The sequence below is a fragment of the Macaca fascicularis genome, chromosome 5 (assembly GCF_037993035.2).
Source record: "Macaca fascicularis isolate 582-1 chromosome 5, T2T-MFA8v1.1".
NCBI classification, from domain to species: domain Eukaryota; kingdom Metazoa; phylum Chordata; class Mammalia; order Primates; family Cercopithecidae; genus Macaca; species Macaca fascicularis.
This window is the reverse complement of record NC_088379.1, coordinates 64038711-64059841: the sequence shown is the minus strand read 5'-3', so window position 1 is coordinate 64059841 and position 21131 is coordinate 64038711. Positions and strand designations below refer to the sequence as shown.

General features: G+C 36.5%; 1 long non-coding RNA gene across 4 annotated transcripts; it reads left to right on the top strand.

Moving 5' to 3' along the window:
• Positions 1-9288: 9288 nt before the first annotated feature.
• On the top strand, positions 9289-15745 carry LOC123573504 (uncharacterized). Of its 4 annotated transcripts, none has more exons than XR_012435321.1 (3): positions 9289-9511; positions 11225-11378; positions 15502-15745. It is a non-coding gene; the product is annotated as an uncharacterized lncRNA (long non-coding RNA). The 4 variants fall into 4 exon arrangements; XR_012435319.1 differs by lacking the exon at positions 15502-15745 and adding an exon at positions 14334-14754; XR_006698059.2 differs by lacking the exon at positions 15502-15745 and adding an exon at positions 14331-14754.
• Positions 15746-21131: the final 5386 nt, after the last annotated feature.

The following is a 21131-nucleotide window of genomic DNA, read 5'->3' as shown; positions in this document are numbered from 1 at the left end:
ATCCCCCTCCACCATGCACACACACAAAGCAAACATGTAAAATGGCTGGAAAAAAAAATTCTGAAAATGTCAATCTATAAGGAATGGTTAAGGAAGGAAAGCTATCCAAGAAAACAAGAGGAAGAAAAGCAAGAAAGGTATTTTATCTTATTAGAGATATCATGAGAAGAGGAAATTCCTTGAAAATAAGAGGGTCAGTAATAAATGCTGCAGAGGAGTTAATAGTACACAGATTATAGAGGTCATTAATAGAGTACAGTCCTTGTGATACTCAGTATTGTGGAATATTTGATTTAAAGAAGTAGAGGGACCCTTGTTCTATCGAAAAGAGAAAAAGAGCAAAGGAGAGCACAGACTAATTTGCAGGTTTGATGGCAAGAACAGTGAATGCAGATCTGATGCAGTCAGGTTTTCATGGCAGAAAGACCACCAAATTAGCAGAATGGAAAATAGGAAATACATTAGTTTTTGTGGGCAATATTTATGATCCAGATGCCTTTGGAGCTCATAAATAAATAAAAGCAACAATGTGCATAATATTGCTGTTGTTGTTGTTGTTGTTGTTGTTGTTGCTGCTGCTGCTGTGTTCAGTAGGGTTCAACAGTCCTGTTGCTGGGATAGATAATTCACACCAGAGGCGTCTTAGATGGAATTGAAGGAAAATGTGTTCTTCTGGTGCAAACCAGATTTCTTTCAAAGCATTTCAGAGCATTCATTCAAGAGGCTAATAGAAAGGAAGGTTATATTTAACATGAAATTATAATTTCATGGAACAATAGTCGTTAAACTAATAGGTACATACCTGGGGGCTCATAAATATATTCTGAGGGCTATCAAACACATGTACTTTTAAGAAATCATTTCACAGAAATTCAACTTTCAATCATACTCTTCCCTAAACTTCTATTCAGCATACACAGGGTAGAGGCACCATATTAGTCCTCCTTTCTCACCCACCCTTTTACAATCACATTCCTTTTACTTAAAGGATAATAAAGACATACCCTTTATTCAACCCAAATCTAAATATAATATGTTGCTGTAAGATAGAAATGAAAAAAAAAAAAAAAAAAAAACCTTTGGGGCACAAAATAAACGAAAAATTCAAACGATAAGTGACAGCAAATCCTCCTATAACCAAGGCACCAGAAATCCTATCACTCATGTCATTAAAAGAAGAATTTCTACTACAATTTCAGCTTTTTGATAAGTAACAAATATATAAACAAATGCGTATATGTTGTTTTGATCAAACACACAAGAATAATTCAAACTACATGCATATTTTAACATTAAGACAAGTATAGTCACTAAAAATATGTTTAAGACTACTAATTTTCATTGTATTAATGCAGTCTTATGATTGAGGAGTATAAAAGTATAATTAATAGAAGGCTTCCTATGTTAGAAATATATGATATTGAAATAAAATTATGTACAATAAGTAAGAAAATGGATGATGTATATTTTCTGAAAGCTAAGGAAGAGCTTGCTCATGACTTTTATTTATTTATTTATTTATTTATTTTTTTGAGACAAAATTTCACTCTTGTTGCCCAGCTGGAGTGCAGTGGCGTGATCTCAGCTCACTGCACACTCTGCCGCCCAGGTTCAAGCGATTGTCTACCTGAGTCTCCTGAATAGCTGAAATTACAGGTGTCCGCCACCATGCCTGGCTAATTTTTTATATTTTTAGTAGAGAGAGAAAGGGTTTCACCATGTCGGCCAGGCTAGTTTCGAAATCCTGACCTAAGGTGATGGAGGGCATCAAATTGTAATAGTATTTCAATTCCTTTGATTATTTTAAAAGATTGACGTCACCATTCTTTTTCGAATCAGTACATACAATGTGCTGAAACTAGATCCAATGTAACTAAATTTATGATAAAAATATTTTATATTGACATAATTATGTATAAAGGATTACATAATTTTTTAAAAATTAGCAAGTATATAATGAAAACCATTAAAGATGTGGAAAAGCTATGAAGACCATGGTTAAAGAAATTAAAATGGAATTATGAAGGTTTTAAAAGAAGTGTAGGAGAGGTCAGTAAAAGAAAATACAGGTTTTCTTTTTGAGGTTAATTACTTGAGGTTAATATGTGGGAAAGTGTAAAGGGCTGAGAGAGTTGCATGGCTAGTGCTCATATGTCCTCAGTGGGTGTTTGTTGAGTGACCAATTTTTACAATGGTGTTTATTATGGGAAAAGTGAAATTTCTTTTGTCATTGGTTTTTAATATATTATAGTTGTGCATATTTTGAAAGTTTCTGTCTATAAATCAAATAGTAGCAACACTGTCAATCACATTTACATGTAGGCAATACTTCAAACAAAATTTTAGTTAAAAAACTTTCATTATCAACTCTAGAAAAGGTATAAAAAGATGACTGTTTTTATGTACAGATAAGCTTGCATCAAGATAAAAATAGACTTGAAAAACCAAACCCAACAAAGGATAATTTTTCAGAATTTGTTAAACTGCAGAGAGAGGAGGAAATGAAATATAATACATATCCTTCCTTTAGGTAAATTTTAGTTTTTATTTAATAAATGAATAAAATACTTTACAGACTTTTTCAAAAATAAGATTCTATAGCCAAATTTAATCTAACTTAAAATTTTTAATATTTAGAATTTTAATATTTTTCATTTGGGGAAATTTCTTCCTTATAAAAATTCAACCCTTCCTGGTTGATGCTTAACCATATTTTTTCTTTCTTTTTTGTTCACATGTTTTCATAAATAAATTGGTCTCCCATTCGAATCAATTTATCCTGAGTACATATGTAGGCCAGTAAATTATTTATTTTGAGGCTTCATAGAATTTGAGTTCTCTGAGATTTTAACAGAATTGAGTCCTGCTCTGAACTCTAGAACTCCCTCTACATCTGATCTGCGGCTTCTCAAGATTAATTTCCCTTCTGACTATAGACATCCCTGTCAACAGAAATTATTTTTGAGCAATCATTTTTCTCTCATATTTTACAGGACATTTCTCATATTACAGAGTATGAGTGAATAAGTGGATCTTTCTTATTCAAGTGAAAATATGTAAAGGAGCAAATTATTCAATTATAACACTTTATATGTCACTTAAACATGTGTTTTTAATTCAATTTCATAACACACTAGACTGATGTAAGGCTAAATGAGATCAGGAACCAAAGACCACATCTCACACTGAGGATAGTAATCTCAGTTGTTGATTATTAATTGTAAAATAGGAAAATTTATGCAACTAATAGTATTGTTTCAGCATGAACTCTCCAAACTGTTTAAAGTTCTCTTTGTATATATAATTAAATGGAAACTGGGCAAAAAGAAATTGAATAAGGAGGAAATGTTATACATCTACATTTTGACGCATAAAATTTCATTTGAAATGTTCATTGCAATGTTATTTTTAATGAGAATTTTCTGATTTGCTGTACTATACATAGTATATGCTATAATATACATGATTCTGAGTGAAATTGCCATACAGTATTACTGAAAGATAATACTATATGAGCTGAATCACAAAATGTTAGGCTCAGAAGAAATTCTTCAGGGTTTTTAGACCAATAACTTGCATGCCTTGGATCCTTCTTGAACATCTCCTGTAAGAGACGACTAGTCTAGGTTTCAACACATTTATTGAGGGGATCTTATCTCAATACAAAGTATTTCAAAATACTGTTACCCAGACTAATTTGTAAGCATTCAAAATACTTAAATGAATCAAAAGAAATAAAATGATATCTATTCTATTATATATTTAAAATATTCCACATCATTAAAGTTTTTTAAAAAATTGAGAACCTAATGAGAGTAAGGAAATCAAAGGATAACAAATGATCTCACAACTTTAGGGGTAAACTTTAAAACAAAAATGTATCTCAAACTAGTACCAGATTACAGTTTTGTTAAATACGCTCTATTTTGTTATGTATTATTTTATACTTCTTTTCAGAGGTACTCTTAGTTATTGTTTTCCAACTATTATAAAATGAAGATTATAATGAAATTCACAGGAAACAAATTTGGCTCCTTAGAGCAATCTTTAGAGTATGTGACAAACGGAGTTTTAAAAATTGATCCATTGTCATCATGAATATACTTCCTTGTCTCTGTGGAAAGCATTTAATGTGATGTTTTAAATGTCATACCCTTTAACTTTATCTCTCATTTATGGATTCATTCAATGATTAGTCACTGTCAACCGTGTCAGGCAATGTGTTCTTCCTTCCCGTCAGGAACTTACAGCTTAATCTGGAAAAAAAAAAATAGTAAATTACTAGTATAAGTGAAACAAATGTTAAAATAAGGATAGGCATCAGAGATTGAGAATATAGAGGAGAAATATCTAACTCCACTTTAGTTGTCATGGAAGGTTTAGTGTTCTAGACAAGAGAGTGACATTTTAGATTCAAGCTTTGAAAACATCACAGAAGCTGCAGTGTGGAAAAGTTGTCTACTATAGAAAATGGAGAGAGATGGAGACAGTGGGAAGATTACACTGAGAAGAATGGAGATACAGTAAATTTGCAAGATACTAAGAAGGAAGGTTTGATAGAACTGGTATTTAATTGAATGAAGGGTTACTGAAAACAGACAAATCAAAAAACAGACGAAATCTTGGTCTGGACCCCTAGTTGCAACTGACCTTTTTTGTGAAAAGAGTATCATAGACGATAAAATTTTGCTAACCCAACAGATTAATATAATGTATTATTTTCTTCCTTAAATTCCCATTCACTTAACTTGCCCTATTATTTTGTATTAATATACAATTTCTGGGTCTTCAAAAAAGTATTTTAATGTTTAAAGAGATATGTTGGCTGGGCGCAATGGCTCACACCTGTAATCCCAGCGCTTTGGGAGGCCAAGACAAGCAGATCACTTGAGGTCAGGAGTTCGAGACTAGCCTGGCCAACATTCTGAAACCCTGTCTCTACTAAAATTACAAAAATTAGGTGGGCATGGTGGCAGGTGTGGTAATCCCAGCTACTCAGGAGGCCAAGGCAGGAGAATCGCTTGAACCTGAGAGGTGGAGGTTGCATGAGCCAAGATCACACCAGTGCACTCCAGCCTGGGTGACAGAAGGAGACTCTGTCTCAAAAAAAAAAAAAAAAAAAAAGGTCACAGGACATTTCAAATTCTGTTTTACATTTTTCAACACAGTGATCTTGAGAATTCAGAGGAAGGGGTTGCTCTTTATTTCTAGAGAGGAGACTCAAGAGAAATTAACAAATCAACATTTAAAGAAGAACCGATACCAATCCTATGAAAACTATTCTGAAAAATAGAAGAGGAAGGAATACCTCCAAACTCATTCTACAAGGCTAGTATCACCCTGATACCAAAACCAGAAAAAAAAGGAAAACTATAATCCAATATTGCTTATATATTTTGATGCAAATATCCTCAACAAAATACTAGCAAACCAAATTCAACAATACATTAGAAAGATCATTCACCATGACCAAGTGGGATATATCCCTGGAACGCAAGCGTGGTTCCACATATGTGAATCAACAAGGTGATACATCATATCAACAGAATGAGAGATAAAAACCATGTGATCATTTCAATTGACGCTGAAAATATATTTGATAAAATGTAACATCCATTCATCATAAAAACCCTAAAAAAACAGAATATAAAAGGAATATACCACAAAACAATAAAAGCCATCTATGATAGATGTACAGCTAGTATCAGACTGAATGTGGAAAACCTGAAAACCTTTTCTCTAAAATCTGTAACAAGATAAGAATGCTCACTTTCACTGCTGTTATTTAACATAGAACTGGAAGACTGAAGACCTAACTAGAGCAATGAGACAAGAGATAAAAAAAAAAAAAAAAAAAAATGTGCATTTGAATTGGACAGAAATAAGTCAAATTATCCATGTTTTCAGATAACACAATCTTGTACTTGAGTAAACCTAAAGACCTCATCAAAAAACTATTAGAACTAATAAACAAATTCAGGGCTGGGCACGGTAGCTCACACCTGTAATCCAAGCACTTTGGGAGGTCAAGGCGGGCAGATCACGAGGTCAGCAGTTTGAGAACATCCTGGCTAACATGGTGAAACCTTGTCTATACTAAAAATACAAAAAACTAGCCAGGTGTGGTGGCAGGCGCCTGTAGTCCCAGCTACACAGGAGGCTGAGGCAGGAGAATGGTGTGAACCTGGGAGGCAGAGCTTGCAGTGAGCCGAGATCATGCCACTGCACTCCAACCTGGGCGACAGAGCAAGGCTCTGTCTCAAAATAAACAAATAAAAATAAAAATAAACAAATTCAGTTATGTTGCAGGGTACAAACCAACACAAAAATCAGTTGCATCTCTATATGCCAACAGTGAACAATCTGAAAAAGAAATCAAGAGAAAGTAATACCATTTACAATAGCTACAAACAAAATAAGCTACCTGTGAATACATTTAATAAAAGAAGTGAAAGATCTCAACAATGAAAACTAGAAAGCATTGATGTAAAACACTGAAGAGGATACACACAACAAATGGAAAGATATTCCAACTTCATGAATTGGAATAATCAATATTGTTAAAACATTCATACTACCCAAAGTAATCTACAGATTCAATGCAATCCCTATCAAAATACCAATGACATTCTTCATGTAAGTAGAAAAAGAAAACCAAAAACTGAAGTTCATTTGGAAACATAAAAGACATCAAATAGCCAAAGCTATCCTAAGTAAACAGAACAAAGCTAAAGAAATCACATAACCTGACTTCAAATTATACTGCAGAGCTATAATACACAAAACAGCATGGTACTGGCATAAAAACAGGAATATAGACCAATTAAACAGAATATATAACCTAGAAACAAATCCAGACAATTACCGTGAACTCATTTTTCACAAAGGTAACAAGAACATACACTAGAGAAAAGACAGTCTCTTCAACAAATGGTTCTGGGAAAACAGTATATCCATATGCAGAAGAATGAAACTAGACCCCTATATCTTGACACTTGCAAATCAAATCAAAATGGATTTAAAAATTAAAAACTTCAAACTATAAATCTACTACAAGAAAACTTTGGGAAAAAAATCTCCAGGAGATGGGACTAAGCAAAGATTATTTGAGTAATATTCCACAAGCACAGGCAAGCAAAGCAAAAATGAACAAATGAAATCACATTAAGTCAAAAAACTTCTCCACAACAAAGGATACAATCAACAAAGTGAAGAGACTACCCACAGAATGAGAGAAAATATTTGCAAACTATCCATCTGACAAGAGATTAATAACCATAATATATATAAGGACCTCAAACAACTCTATGGAAAAAAAAAAAAATCTAACAATCTGATCCAAAAAACGGGCAAAATATTTGAATAGACACTTTTCAAAAGAAGGCATACAAATGGCAAATAGGTATATGAAGAGGTACTCAACATCACTGATTATCAGAGAAATGCAAATCAATACTACAATGAGATACCTCATTACAGTTAAAATGGCTTATATAAAAAAGACAGGCAATAACAATTACTGGAGAAGATGTGGAGAAAAGGGAAACCCTGTACACTGTTGGTGGGGATGTAAATTAGGAAAACCACTATGAAGAACAGTTTGGAAGTTCCTCAAAACATTACAAACTGAGCTACCATATGATACGGCAATCCCAGTGCTGGGTATACACTCCCCAAAAAGTGAATCAGTATATCGAAGAGATACATACACTCTTATATTTGTTGCAGCACTTCTGCACTCCTATGTTTGTTGGAACACTGTTTACAATAGTTAAGTTTTGGAAGCAACCTAAGTGTCCATCAACAGATAAACAGATAAAGAAAATGTGGTACATATACACAATGAAGTACTATTCAGCCATAAGAAAAAATGAGATCCAGTTATCTGCAACAACATGGGTGGAACTATAGATTGTTATGTTAAGTGAAATAAGCCAAGTGCAGAAAGACAAACATCTTATGTTTTCACTTATTTGTGCTATCTAAAATAAAAACAATTGAACTCATGGACATGGAAAATGGAAAGATGTTACCAGGGGCTGGGACGCATAGTGGGAGATTGTAGGAGGAGGTGGGTATGGTTAACGGGTACAAAAAATAGTCAGAAAGAATGAATAAGACCTTCCATTTGATAGCACAACAGGGTGACTATAGTTAATAATAACTTAACTGTACATTTTAAAATATGGAGTATAACTGGATTGTATTGTTATGCCCAGACCGTTTGTTCCCCAAAGAAGACCACCAGAGTCCAGAGTCAAAGCCAAGCGGCAAGGATCTTTACTACAAGTTCGAACTTGGTCCCTCCATTCCACAGCATACAAGAGGGCCTCAAACAATGCGAGTGCTTGCTTTTTATAGCCTGATGTAAACAGGATATGTAAAGTTACAGGGAACAAGGTAATTCTCTCGGTTACAGAATTACAATTGGTTAACATTATACATTTAGCATTCCTTATCGGAGATCTCCCAGGTGATGTTTTTCTGAAGTTTGAAAGAAATATGGAGGAATGTGTTTGTGCTGGGCTCAGGAAGTTGGGAGATATATGGGGGATGTGCCTCATTCCTTTCAGTATGTAATTCAAAGGATAAATACTTGAGGGGCTAGACACCCCATTCTCTGTGATGTGCTTGTTTCACATTGCAAGTCTGCGTCAAAACATCTCATATACCCTATAAATATATGTACTTACTATGAACCCACAAAAATGTAAGAATAAACAAACGAATAAATTAAAAATTTGAAAAGAGAAATTAACAAATCATATGAGAAACATTCATGCCCTGGATGATTCCACTTGTAATGTCCCATATTTGAATGTTTTTTTGTTTTTGTTTTTGTTTTTTTCCCACTGATAAAAGTTTGCTTTTGCATATACGGTCATTATATATCATAGTAGTATTTGTCAGGCCTCTGAGTATAAACTAAGCCATCATATCCCCTGTGACCTGCACGTATACATCCAGATGACCTGAAGTAACTGAAGAATCACAAAAGCAGTGAAATTTACATGGCCTGTTCCTGCCTTAACTGATGACATTGCACCACAAAGGAAGTGAAAATGGCTGGTCCTTGCCTTAACTGAAGACATTACCTTGTGGAATTCCTTCTATTGGCTCCTTCTGGCTCATCCTGGCTCAAAAAGCTCCCCCACTGAGCACCTTGTGACCCCCACCCCTGCTCGCCAGAGGACAACCCCCTTTGACTGTAATTTTCCTTTACCTACCCAAACCCTATAAAACAGCCCCACCCCATCTCCCTTTGCTGACTCTCTTTTCGGACTCAGCCCTCCTGCACCCAGGTGATTAAAAAGCTTTATTGCTCACACAAAGCCTGTTGTCTCTTCACACGAATGTACATGAAATTTGGTGCCGTGACTCAGATCGGGGGACTTCCCTTGGGAGATCAATCCCCTGTCCTCCTGCTCTTTGCTCGATGAGAAAGACCCACCTACTACCTCTGGTCCTCAGACCAACCAGTCCAAGGAACATCTCACCAATTTTAAATCGGGTAAGCGGCCTCTCTTTTTATTCTCTTCTCCAACCTCTCTCACTATCCCTCAACCTCCTTCTTCTATCAGTCTTGGTGCCACACTTCAATCTCTCCCTTCTCTTAATTTCAGTTCCTTTCCTTTTCTGGTAGAGATAAAGGAGATGTATTTTATCCATGGACCCTAAACTCCAGCACCGGTCACAGACTTGGGAAGACAGGCTTCCCTTGGTGTTTAATCATGCAGGGACACCTGCCAGATTATTCACCCACATTTCAGAGATGTCTAACCACGCAGGGATGCCTGCCTTGGTCCTTCACCCTTAGTGGCAAGTACCGCTTTTCTGGGGGGCAAAAACCCCCTGACTCCTTCTCTCCCTGTCTCTACCCCTTCTTTGCTTTTCTGAGGGGCAAGAACCTCCTGACCCCTTTCCCGCTTTTCTGGAGGGCAACCCCCCCCCAACCCCTTATCTCTGCATCCTGACCCCTTTCCCACTTTTCTGGAGGGAAAGAACCCCCCAATCCCTTCTCTCTGTGTCTCTACTCTCTCTTTTCTCTAGGCTTGCTTCCTTCACTATGGGCAACTTTCCACCCTCCATTCCTCCTTCTTTTCCCTTAGCCTGTGTTCTCAAGAACTTAAAACCTCTTCAACTCACACCTGACCTAAAACATAAATGCCTTATTTTCTGCTACAATGCCACTTGACCACAACACAAACTTGACAGTAGTTCCAAATAGCCAGAAAACAACACTTTCAATGTTTCTGTCCTACAAGATCTAAATAATTCTTGTCATAAAATAGGCAAACGGTCTGAGGTGCTTGACATCCAGGCATTCTTCTCCACATTGGTTCCTCCCTCGTCTCTGTTTCCAATGCAACTCATCCCAAATCTTCCTTCTTTCCCTCCGGCTTGTCCCCTAAGTCCCAACCACAAGTGTCGCTGAGTCTTTCTAATCTTCCTTTTCCACAGACCCATCTGACCTCTCCCCTCCTTACCAGGCCGAGCTAGGTCCCAATTTTTCCTCAGCCTCTGCTCCCCAACCCTATAATCCTTTTATCACCTCCCCTCCTCACACCCGGTCTGGCTTACAGTTTCGTTCTGCGACTAGCCCTCCCCCACCTGCCCAGCAATTTCCTCTTAAAAAGGTGACTAGAGCTAAAGACATAGTCAAGGTTAATGCTCCTTTTTCCTTATCCCACCTCTCCCAACTCAGTTAGTGTTTAGGCTCTTTTTCATCAAATATGAAAAACCCAGACCAGTTCATGGCCCGTTTAGCAGCAACCCTGAGATGCTTTTCAGCCCTAGACCCTAAAAGGTCAAAAGGCCGTCTTATTCTCAATATACATTTTATTACCCAATCTGCTCCTGACATTAAATAAAACCTCAAAAATTAAATTCCTTCCCTCAAACCCCACAAGACTTAATGAACCTTGCCTTCAAGGTGTATAATAATAAAGTAGAGGCAGCCAAGTATCAATGTATTTCTGAGTTGCGATTCCTTGCCTCCACTGTGAGAGAAACCCCAGCCACATCTCCAGCACACAAGAACTCCAAAGGCCTGAACTGCAGCTGCAAGAAGTTCTTCCAGAACCTCCTCCCGCAGGAGCTTGCTACAAGTGCCGGAAATCTGGCCACTAGGTCAAGGAATGTCTGCAGCCCAGGATTTCTCCTAAGCCGTGTCCCATCTGTGCAAGACCCCACTAAAAATCGGACTGTTCAACTCACCCCGCAGCCACTTCCAGAGACTCTGGAACTCCAGCCCAAGGCTCTCTGACTGACTCCTTCCCAGATCTTCTCAGCTTAGCAGCTGAAGACTGACACTGCCTGATTGCCTCGGAAGCCTACAGGACCATCACAGACCCTCTAAGTAACTCTCACAGTAGAAGGTAAGTCCGTCCCCTTCTTAATCAATACAGAGGCTACCCACTCCACATTACCTTCTTTTCAAAGGCCTGTTTCCCTTGCCTCCATAACTGTTGTAGGTATTGACGGGCAAGTTTCTAAACCTCTTAAAACTCCCCAAGTTTCTAAACCTCTTAAAACTCCCCAACTCTGGTGCCAACTTGGACAACATTCTTTAGTGCACTCCTTTTTAGTTATACCCACCTGCCCAGTTCCCTTATTAGGCCCAGACACTGAAACTAAATTATCTGCTTCCCTGATTATTCTGGGGCTACAGCCATTCCTCATTGCTGTCTTTTCTCACAGTTCAAAGCTTCCTTCACATCCTCCCCTCATATCCCCCAACCTTAACCCACAAGTATAAAATACCTCTACTCCTTTCTTAGTGACTGATCATGCACCCTTTACCATCCTATTAAAACCTAATCACCCTTACCCTGTTATGCCCGGACCATTTGTTCCCCAAAGAAGACCACCAGAGTCCAGAGTCAAAGCCAAGCGGCAAGGATCTTTACTACAAGTTCGAACTTGGTCCCTCCATTCCACAGCATACAGGAGGGCCTTGAACAATGCGAGTGCTTGCTTTTTATAGCCCGATGTAAACAGGATATGTAAAGTTACAGGGAACAAGGTAATTCTCTCGGTTACAGCATTACAATTGGTTAACGTTATACATTTAGCATTCCTTATCGGAGATCTCCCAGGTGATGTTTTTCTGAAGTTTGAAAGAAATATGGAGGAATGTGTTTGTGCTGGACTCAGGAAGTTGGGAGATATATGGGGGATGTGCCTCATTCCTTTCAACCCTACTCAATGCCAATATCCCATCCCACAGCACACTTTAAAAGGAGTAAAACCTGTTATCACTCGCTTGCTACAGCATGGCCTTTTAAAGCCTGTAAACTCCCATTACAGTTCCCTCATTTTACCTGTCCTAAAACCAGACAATACTTACAGGTTAGTTCAGGGTCTGTGCCTTATCAACCAAATTGTTTTGCCTGTGCACATCATGGGGCCAAACCCATATACTCTCCTATCCTTAATACTTCCCTCCGCAACCCATTATTCTGTTCTGGATCTCAAACATGCTTTCTTTACTGTTCCTTTGCACCCTTCACCCCAGCCTCTCTTCACTTTCACTTAGACTGACCGTGGCACCCATCAGGCTCAGCAAATTACCTGTGCTGTGCTGCTGCAAAGCTTCACAGGCAGCCCCCATTACTTCAGTCAAACCCAAATTTCCTCATCTGTTACATATCTTGGCATAATTCTCATAAAAACACATGTGCTCTCCCTGCTGATCATGTCCGGCTAATCTTGCAAACCCCAACCCCTTCTACAAAACAACTCCTTTCCTTCCTAGGCATCGCCAGTGGGGTCAGAATTCTTGCACAAGAGCCAGGACCGTGTCCTGTAGCCTTTCTGTCCAAACAACTTGACCTTACTGTTTTAGCCTAGCCCTCATGTCTGCGTGCAGTGGCTGCCACTGCTTTAATACTGTTAGAGGCCCTAAAAATCACAAACTATGCTCAACTGACTCTCTATAGCTCTCATGACTTCCAAAATCAATTTTCTTCCCCCCACCATTGCTCAAGACAACGCTTATGCTGATAAGGTAGCTAAAGAAGCAGCTAGCATTCCAACTTCTATCCCTCACGGCAGTTTTCCTCCTTCACATCGGTCACTCCCACCTACTCCCCCACTGAAACTTCCACCTATCAATCTCTTCCCACACAAGGCAAATGGTTCTTAGACCAAGGAAAATATCTCCTTCCAGCCTCACAGGCCCATTCTATTCTGTCATCATTTCATAACCTCTTCCATCTAGGTTACAAGCCACTAGCCTGTCTCTTAGAACTTCTCATTTTCTTTCCATTCTAGAAATCTATCCTCAAGGAAATCACTTCTCAGTGTTCTGTCTGCTATTCTACTACTCCTCTGGAATTTCTCAGACCTCATCCCTTCCCTACACATCGAGCTCAGGGATTTTCCCCTCCCTGGATGGGCAATTAGACTTTACTCATGTGCCCCAAGTCAGAAAACTAAAATACCTCTTGGTCTGGGTAGACACTCCCACTGCATGGGTAGAGGCCTTTCCCACAGGGTCTGAGAAGGCCACTGCAGTCATTTTTTCCCTTCTGTCAGACATAATTCCTTGGTTTGGCCTTCCCACCTCTATACAGTCTGATATCGGACCAGCCTTTATCAGTCAAATCACCCAAGCAGTTTTTTAGGCTATTGGTATTCAGTGAAACCTTTATATCCTTTACCATCCTCAATCTTCAGGAAAGGTAGAACGGATTAATGGTCTTTTAAAAACTCATCTCACCAAGCTCAGTCACCCACTTAAAAAGGACTAGACAATACTTTTACCACTTTCCCTTCTCAGAATTCAGGCCTGTCCTCAGAATGCTACAGGTTCCGGCCCATTTGAGCTCCTGTGTGAACATTCCTTTTTTTAGGTCCCAGTCTCATTCCAGTCACCAGCCCAACTTGAACTGCACTCCAAAAACTTAGATAAAGCCTAAAAACTTAACAACCAAGCAAGTAATTATGCTGAACCCCCTTAGGCTCTCTCTAATTAGATATCTTAGGTCCTCCCAATTCTTAATCCTTTAATACCTGTTTTTTTCTCCTTCTTTTATACAGGCCTTGTGTCTTCCATTTAGTTTTTCAATTCATACAAAACAGCATCCAGACCATCACTAATCATTCTATACAACAAATGCTCCTTCTAATAACCCCACAATATTGTCTCTTACCACAAAATATTCCTTCAGCTTAATCTCTCCACTCTAGGCTCCCACGTTGCCCCTAATCCCACTTGAAGCAGCCCTGACAAACATCGCCCATTATCTCTCCATACCACACCCCCAAAATTTCTCCTGCCCCAACACTTCAATACTATTTTGTTTTATTTTTCTTATTAATATAAGAAGGCAGGAATGTCAGGCCTCTGAGACCAAGCCAAGCCATCGCATCCCCTGTGACTTGCATGTGTATGCCCAGATGGCCTGAAGTAACTGAAGAATCACAAAAGAAGTAAAAATGCTCTGCCATGCCTTAACTGATGACATTCCACTACAGAAGAAGTGAAAATGGCCGGTCCTTGCCTTAAGCGATGATATTACCTTGTGAAATTCCTTTTCCTGGCTCATCCTGGCTCGAAAGCTCCCCAACTGAGCACCTTGTGAACCCCCACTGCTGCCCGCTAAAGAACAAGCCCCCTTTGACTGTAATTTTCCTTTACCTACCCAAATCCTATAAAACAGCTCCACCCTTATCTCCCTTCGCTGACTCTCTTTTCAGCCTCAGCCCGCCTGCACCCAGGTGATTAAAAAGCTTTATTGATCACACAAAGCCTGTTTGGTAGTCTCTTCACATGGATGCGCATGACACTACCAAGTTACTGTCTTGATTCTATTCTCTCTATTAATATCTTTCCTTGATTTCCTAGCTATATTTTGTCTCTTTTATGTGATGATAACATATTTTGGGATAGTAGTCTTTTTCCACCTTGACTACAACTAATATTGGGCTCATTTATTTCCCTTTGGACAACCTAATGTCCATAAGCAAGACCCATGATTTAAAGTATCTTTGCATTAATCATTATCAGTTTGTACAATATTCTGGACAATTTACGTTATTAACAAATAGTGGTGAATGGATGAATAAACAATATTTCTGAGGTTGTGTTTTGTCCAAACTCACATTCCTATGGAGCCAAGCAGTTAATAACGAAGAAAATGAGTGAATCAGGCTAAACGTATGTTAACGGAGAATTGCAGGAAGTGAGTTAAGTTGAGAGTGCATAACTTGCTTAAAATAGATACAACTCGACCCCTGACCGAGTTGTACAGATTCCCTGTAGGAATGTCAGACCAGTGTTTTTAGGTCATCGATTTCTCAAGAAACACAATAATTACTAAATTATATATCATGTTTTTAAATGTTGCAAACGTTTGAATGCTTCAGATCCCCCAAAATTATTCAACTTATGGGACACCATTTAGCCATCATTTACTCTACAAAGTGTGCTGAGTGAGCCAGATGCTCAAAAGTCTTTTTTTTTTCCCTTTTTCCTCTCTTCTTTCTTCCCAACAGGTCTCTGACTCTTATCCCAGATGCCCTTTCTTCAAATATCTTTTCACATATTAAATTACTTCCTACCTCCGTTGCCCATATTTTCAGGTATGGTCCCATAAACAGAGGTAGTCTGCTTGCAGATATCATCACCATTTGATTACTTTCAAAACCAACTATCTGATCTCATACTAGGTGGTTGCAGAAGGAATTTAAGGATGAAGATCAAGGAAGATTTTGGATTATCATTTGAAATAGTGAACAGGACATAGCGTCAGGCTAACGTCCTCTCGCCATTAAAGGGAAAGGATAAGTTTGAACCTCCTGGGCTAGGAGACAAGATAGAGATAAAATATATTGTAAAATAGAATTACATCTAAAAGTAAAAACTTGATGAAACTGATTTCTGATTGGGATTGCCAGGGACTTCAACAGCTTTTGTGGTCCTGAGTCAGTCATGTACTGGTTATGCATGATCTATGGTTGCTACTCAGAAATTTCAATCATATTTAACAACCATGTTAGTTTTCTGAATATTACATATAAATATTACTTTTAGAATTACATTTTTGAAATGGAAGTGCATTTTTTAATCTAAAACAGCTGATCTATGTCCATATTCATAAAATGAGACATAATAGCATTATTGATATCACTTCATTACTTTTGTATCTCTACTTCTTTCCAAATACTAAAAAATATTAATATTTTTTTCTGAGGTTACTTTATGCTTAAATCTCGAAAAGGGTAAGTATTAATAACTTTGTCAAATTATAATTTTAACTGTGAGAACCGGATATATCAATATTAGATCAGCAGTAGAATAACATTGATTAGATCATATAATTTGAATAATTGTCTACTTTTTCGCTCCTCAATACTTTTGAGACTTTCAATTTAAAGAACATATGTGAAATACGTATAATATGTGTATAGTTTAAAGTATAGTTAATCTATGTCAAGAATTAAAAGAGCAATTTGTTCTTTTTTCCCATTTACTTGTTTAATTTTGGCTGAAGGAAGATAACAATGCTGGAGATCTCAGGTCAGGGAAATATTCCTTGCAAAAAATTTCCTGGTTCTGTCTACTTTAAAGTGTTGCCAGTGAGTTCAGAACATTCCTAGGAAATACATTGTATTTATTTTCTGAACATGTTATCTGTAACATCTTAATTTCCTAATGCATCATTTTAACACTTTTCATTATTTCAAACTCATGAATTATTGTACACTAAACACATAAACAATTTTCATCATCCTTATTTATGTTTAACTCATTCTATAAAGCTTACATAATTATGCAAAGCAATATCCATAAACTGAATATATTTAGAAATTACAAAGCAATGGGCTGAGCATGGTGGCTCACACATGTAATCCCAGCACTTTGGGAGACTGAGGCAGCAGATCAGCCTGGTCAACATGGTGAAACCCCATCTCTAGCAGAAAATAAAAAAAATATATACAAAAATTAGTTGGGCATGGTGGCGGGTGCCTGTAATCCCAGCTATTCAGGAGGCTGAGGCAGGAGAATCGCTTGAACCCCAGAGGCGGAAGTTGAAGTGAGCCGAGATTGCTCCATTGCACTTCAGCCTGGGAGACAAAAGTTAGACTCCATCCTCGCCCCCCCCTCCAAAAAAAAATTACAAAGCAATGAATGTACTCCTGCAATTTCTTTTAACAATTACCACATCCCAAACACTAACTTTAGATCAGTGAAGGTAGAGGAAGTGACAAAGAGAAAAAATAAATTTGGCTTCTTAAAATAAGAATAGTTTAAGGAAGTGTGATATATCAATGCAATGTGTAAAAATCTTTTTATTATTTAATCTCTAAGTTTTGATTTGGATATTATTTGTCTTTTCACTTCTGAAAATCTATTTATTTGCCCAATACTATGTTTTAGATTATTAGGTTTCATTAGTAGACAACACTGCAAAAAAGACTCATCTTGTGGTAGTTATGCTGTAAAGAAGTATAGGTAGAAAAAACCTATTAATACATATATTAGAAAGTATATATTAGACTACAAGATGGTACAGGATATTGAAGAGAAAAAGAGAGAAAGAAAAGGAAAGAAAGTAAGTAAAGGAATGGAAAAGCAGGCTACAGGGCACTGGTATGGTGAGCAGCGATAGAGCTGTGAGGGCACATTGAGGTGCCACAGTGATACAGCTGTGAGATGTCAATGAGACTAAGGTACATGTCACCCAGTATTTGTTAAATGGAAAATGAGATTAATTGTCTTTGCTACAAATTTATGTATAATTTCATTTAACAAAGTATTATAATTAGATTTTTTATACTAGTGTAAATAGTTTTCTAAAAGAATCTATTTAATAACATGGTCTCATACTACAAACATTTTTATTTTTATTTTTTAAAATCTGAATGAAGTACAGGAATTTGGAATAATTTTTGTTTGGTTTTGGATAAGCAAAAAGGACTATTCTTGTTTAAAATCATCAGTTTTATATATCCCCAGGAAATGGAAGTCTCCAGAATATTAGAGGATTTTGAAACTTCTTTCTGATTCATCTTGGACTGTTAACTCCTGGCATTTCCCCTGGGGATGGCATCAAAATGTCTTAATATTGAAATTCTTTTCTTGCTTTATTTTTTCCAAGCATGAACACAGACCTCCCTCCACTCTTCAAGATATCATTACACAAAGCTGTTGAATATATCATCATTTCCCCACACTTGATGTCAGAAGGGAATATTTCAGAAAAAAAACACACACACTAAAACCAAATTATGACATGAAGGTTAATAAAATCTATGAGGTAAACTCCAATAGTCTCTCAGGAGACATCATTTTTCTTGTACATATCTTAGGGCCATATGTTGGAATTTACCTCTTTTTAAATGAGTTATTCATAGCCTGTCACTTCTAGCTAAATTCAAGACTCTCATATCCTTATTTCAAGGTGACTGATGAAAGCCGAAAATCAACTAGCATATAAACATTGTCTTCACCCATAATAAATACTCTTTTACTTCATCTTGCAGAACGGTTCAACAGATCTTATACCTAAACTTTACCAATCAAGACACTGCTACATCTTTGCCAAATTAAACAAGTTTTTAAGAGTCACACACACACAAAAAAGAGAAATGTCTGCCTTTATTTTATTTTAAAGAACATTTTTATCTTACCCAATTATACTAAGATATGTGGCTTGATTTTGAACAGAGATCTATTTTATACCTCAGCTCCTTTTTTTTCATTATTTGTTACTTCTTTCATTACCTCAGCTCCTTTTTTTTTCATTATTTGCTACTTCTTTAATTTAAAGATCTGTATATTTCAACGGTTTGAGAAAAAAATCGTGCAAAGGTAGAAAGATGAAAAAGCAAAAGTAAGTTTGAGAAGTAGCAATTGTGCAGTTGACTGAAGCAGAGGATGGTAAGGAACGAATTGTGAGAATTCATTACAAAGATAATTTTGTGACAAAGAAAACGTATGTGAATAATGCCAAGTTTAGACACAATTGGCCAGATGCTGTGTATGGAATAAAATAGAAACTTGAAAAGACAAATGGTGCAAGTTGTAGAAAGTTCCACTCTAATAAAGAAGATTGAGTTATATCAATTGTGTCCAAATTACCAACCTGGAACAATGATTTGTTCATTCACAGGATCCTATAAATAACTGTGTAACAATGCCGTTGCCTTAGTTCTGCCTTTTGAAATATAGTGCCATTTTATATAGTGTCTAGAAACAAATGCAACATTATCTTTTTAAATTTAGTATGTGTTCTATTATTTTTTGAATTCTTCAGACTATCCTTTGCTTTCCAAGACTGACCCTGACTAGCTACCTCAATTGCCTGAAACAGAAAATTGGAAAATTAATAAAACAATACATCATAATCTTAGAAAAGTTACATTAAATGATTGTGTTTAAATGTGTAGATTTTCTTGTTTTGTTTTGTTTTGTTTTGTTTGCTTGTTTTTTGTTTGGTTTGTTTCTGGCACATGCTCTTTTTCCATAGGTTTTCAAAGAGGCATCAAAGATGAAAACATTTTTGGTTATTCTATTATTGCTTCCAGCAAAGCTTTTAGTTTTCCTCTGAATGTTTCTATATGTTCTATTTATTCATTATATTTCTATTCCAGTTGCTTTAACTATTAATCATAGCATGAACTGGAGTCAGACAAAAGGTTTCCATGTTTTCCATTTCAACCCTCAACTTACTTATACCACAAAAATTTGAAGATGAAATTGTTTCTTCTTCAAATTCAGCATAATCTGAATCATAACATAAAATGTAAGAATTAACATTTTATATTATTTCCTTCACAGGATGTGTACCAGCAACATGGTATTAATTTTATCACCATCCAAAACTTTAATGAACCTCTGCCATTGTCACTTTGGTAAAAAGCAACATACTAGATAAAAACAGCTGAATTAAATTAGAAAAACATAGTCAGGTATTACTAAATTGCCCTATGGGTAGCTAAATAGATATTCTTTCTACATATATATTTAAGTATATATATTATATACTTATATACTTAAGTATTTAAGTATGCATGTATATCAGAATATACATATATATTTTTGTATATATTCTGTCTTTTATTTTCTATGTGAAGAGGGTAGTGGCAAAGGCCTGCTAGTCACCCTTGGCATGCATGCTCTTGGTTTTCAAAGAATTTCTCAATTTAAACAGGTTGTAAAAATTATTTATTAAACTGCACATATTTTAACAAACTAAATCACAACTTTACTTGTGGACAGTCTGAATTTCCTAATGGAATAAAACTTGGCATCTCTAATCTAATACCCAATACCCAATGTTTGGTATCGTGTCATTTTATGGACATGAACACTTCTTCTGCAAGGAAGACCAGCTCTATGTCTGCCAGGAACCTTTGTTTCAATAGTTAAAGGAGAATATTATGTAAAGTGCATTAATAACCTGTAATTTACTATTTTTGCTTGTGCAACATGATTTTATTGCTATATGACTATACTATAGTATAATTCTACTGCTATTATAATATTGTATAGAATTCCGTTGTTATTATAATATTACAGTCAGAATATTTTTCTGATTACTCAATTTAAGTGACCCAATATGATTACTGGGACATTAGATCTCTATAAGCAATCAAGTTTATCATAAGTAATTTTTTTTTCTTGACTTTCTGTCCTCAGAGACTGTAATGTCTAATTTAATTGGTCTATTTATGTGTTTGCTCATTCAACAATAATGTGTTAGTTGAATCTGCTGGGTAGTCCACATTTCTAGATCAAAGATAAAGGACTTATCTTTATTACCATGAAAATTATAATTTCTCTCAGTTATGAGATAATATAACCTATAGACTATACCAGATGCTGGAAATGTAAAAGTCTATTTCTTTCCTAACAACTTCTAGAAGCTCTTGCTCCATGGTCTGTCCCCCATTTGTGTTATGGCCAATGAATGCCTCATGTCTTAATAACTTTCAACTTGAACTAAAACTTCTTTTCCATTGGGGATTGATCATTTTTTTCAGGATGATAAATGAGAAATTATGCCTAGACTTGCAAATAGAAAACGTAAACCACTGAAAGGTTGCCAGGATATCATTACAGGAAAAGAAATCTGTGTGGAACTTCTAGCATCAGAAAGTGAGAGCATATGACAACCAAG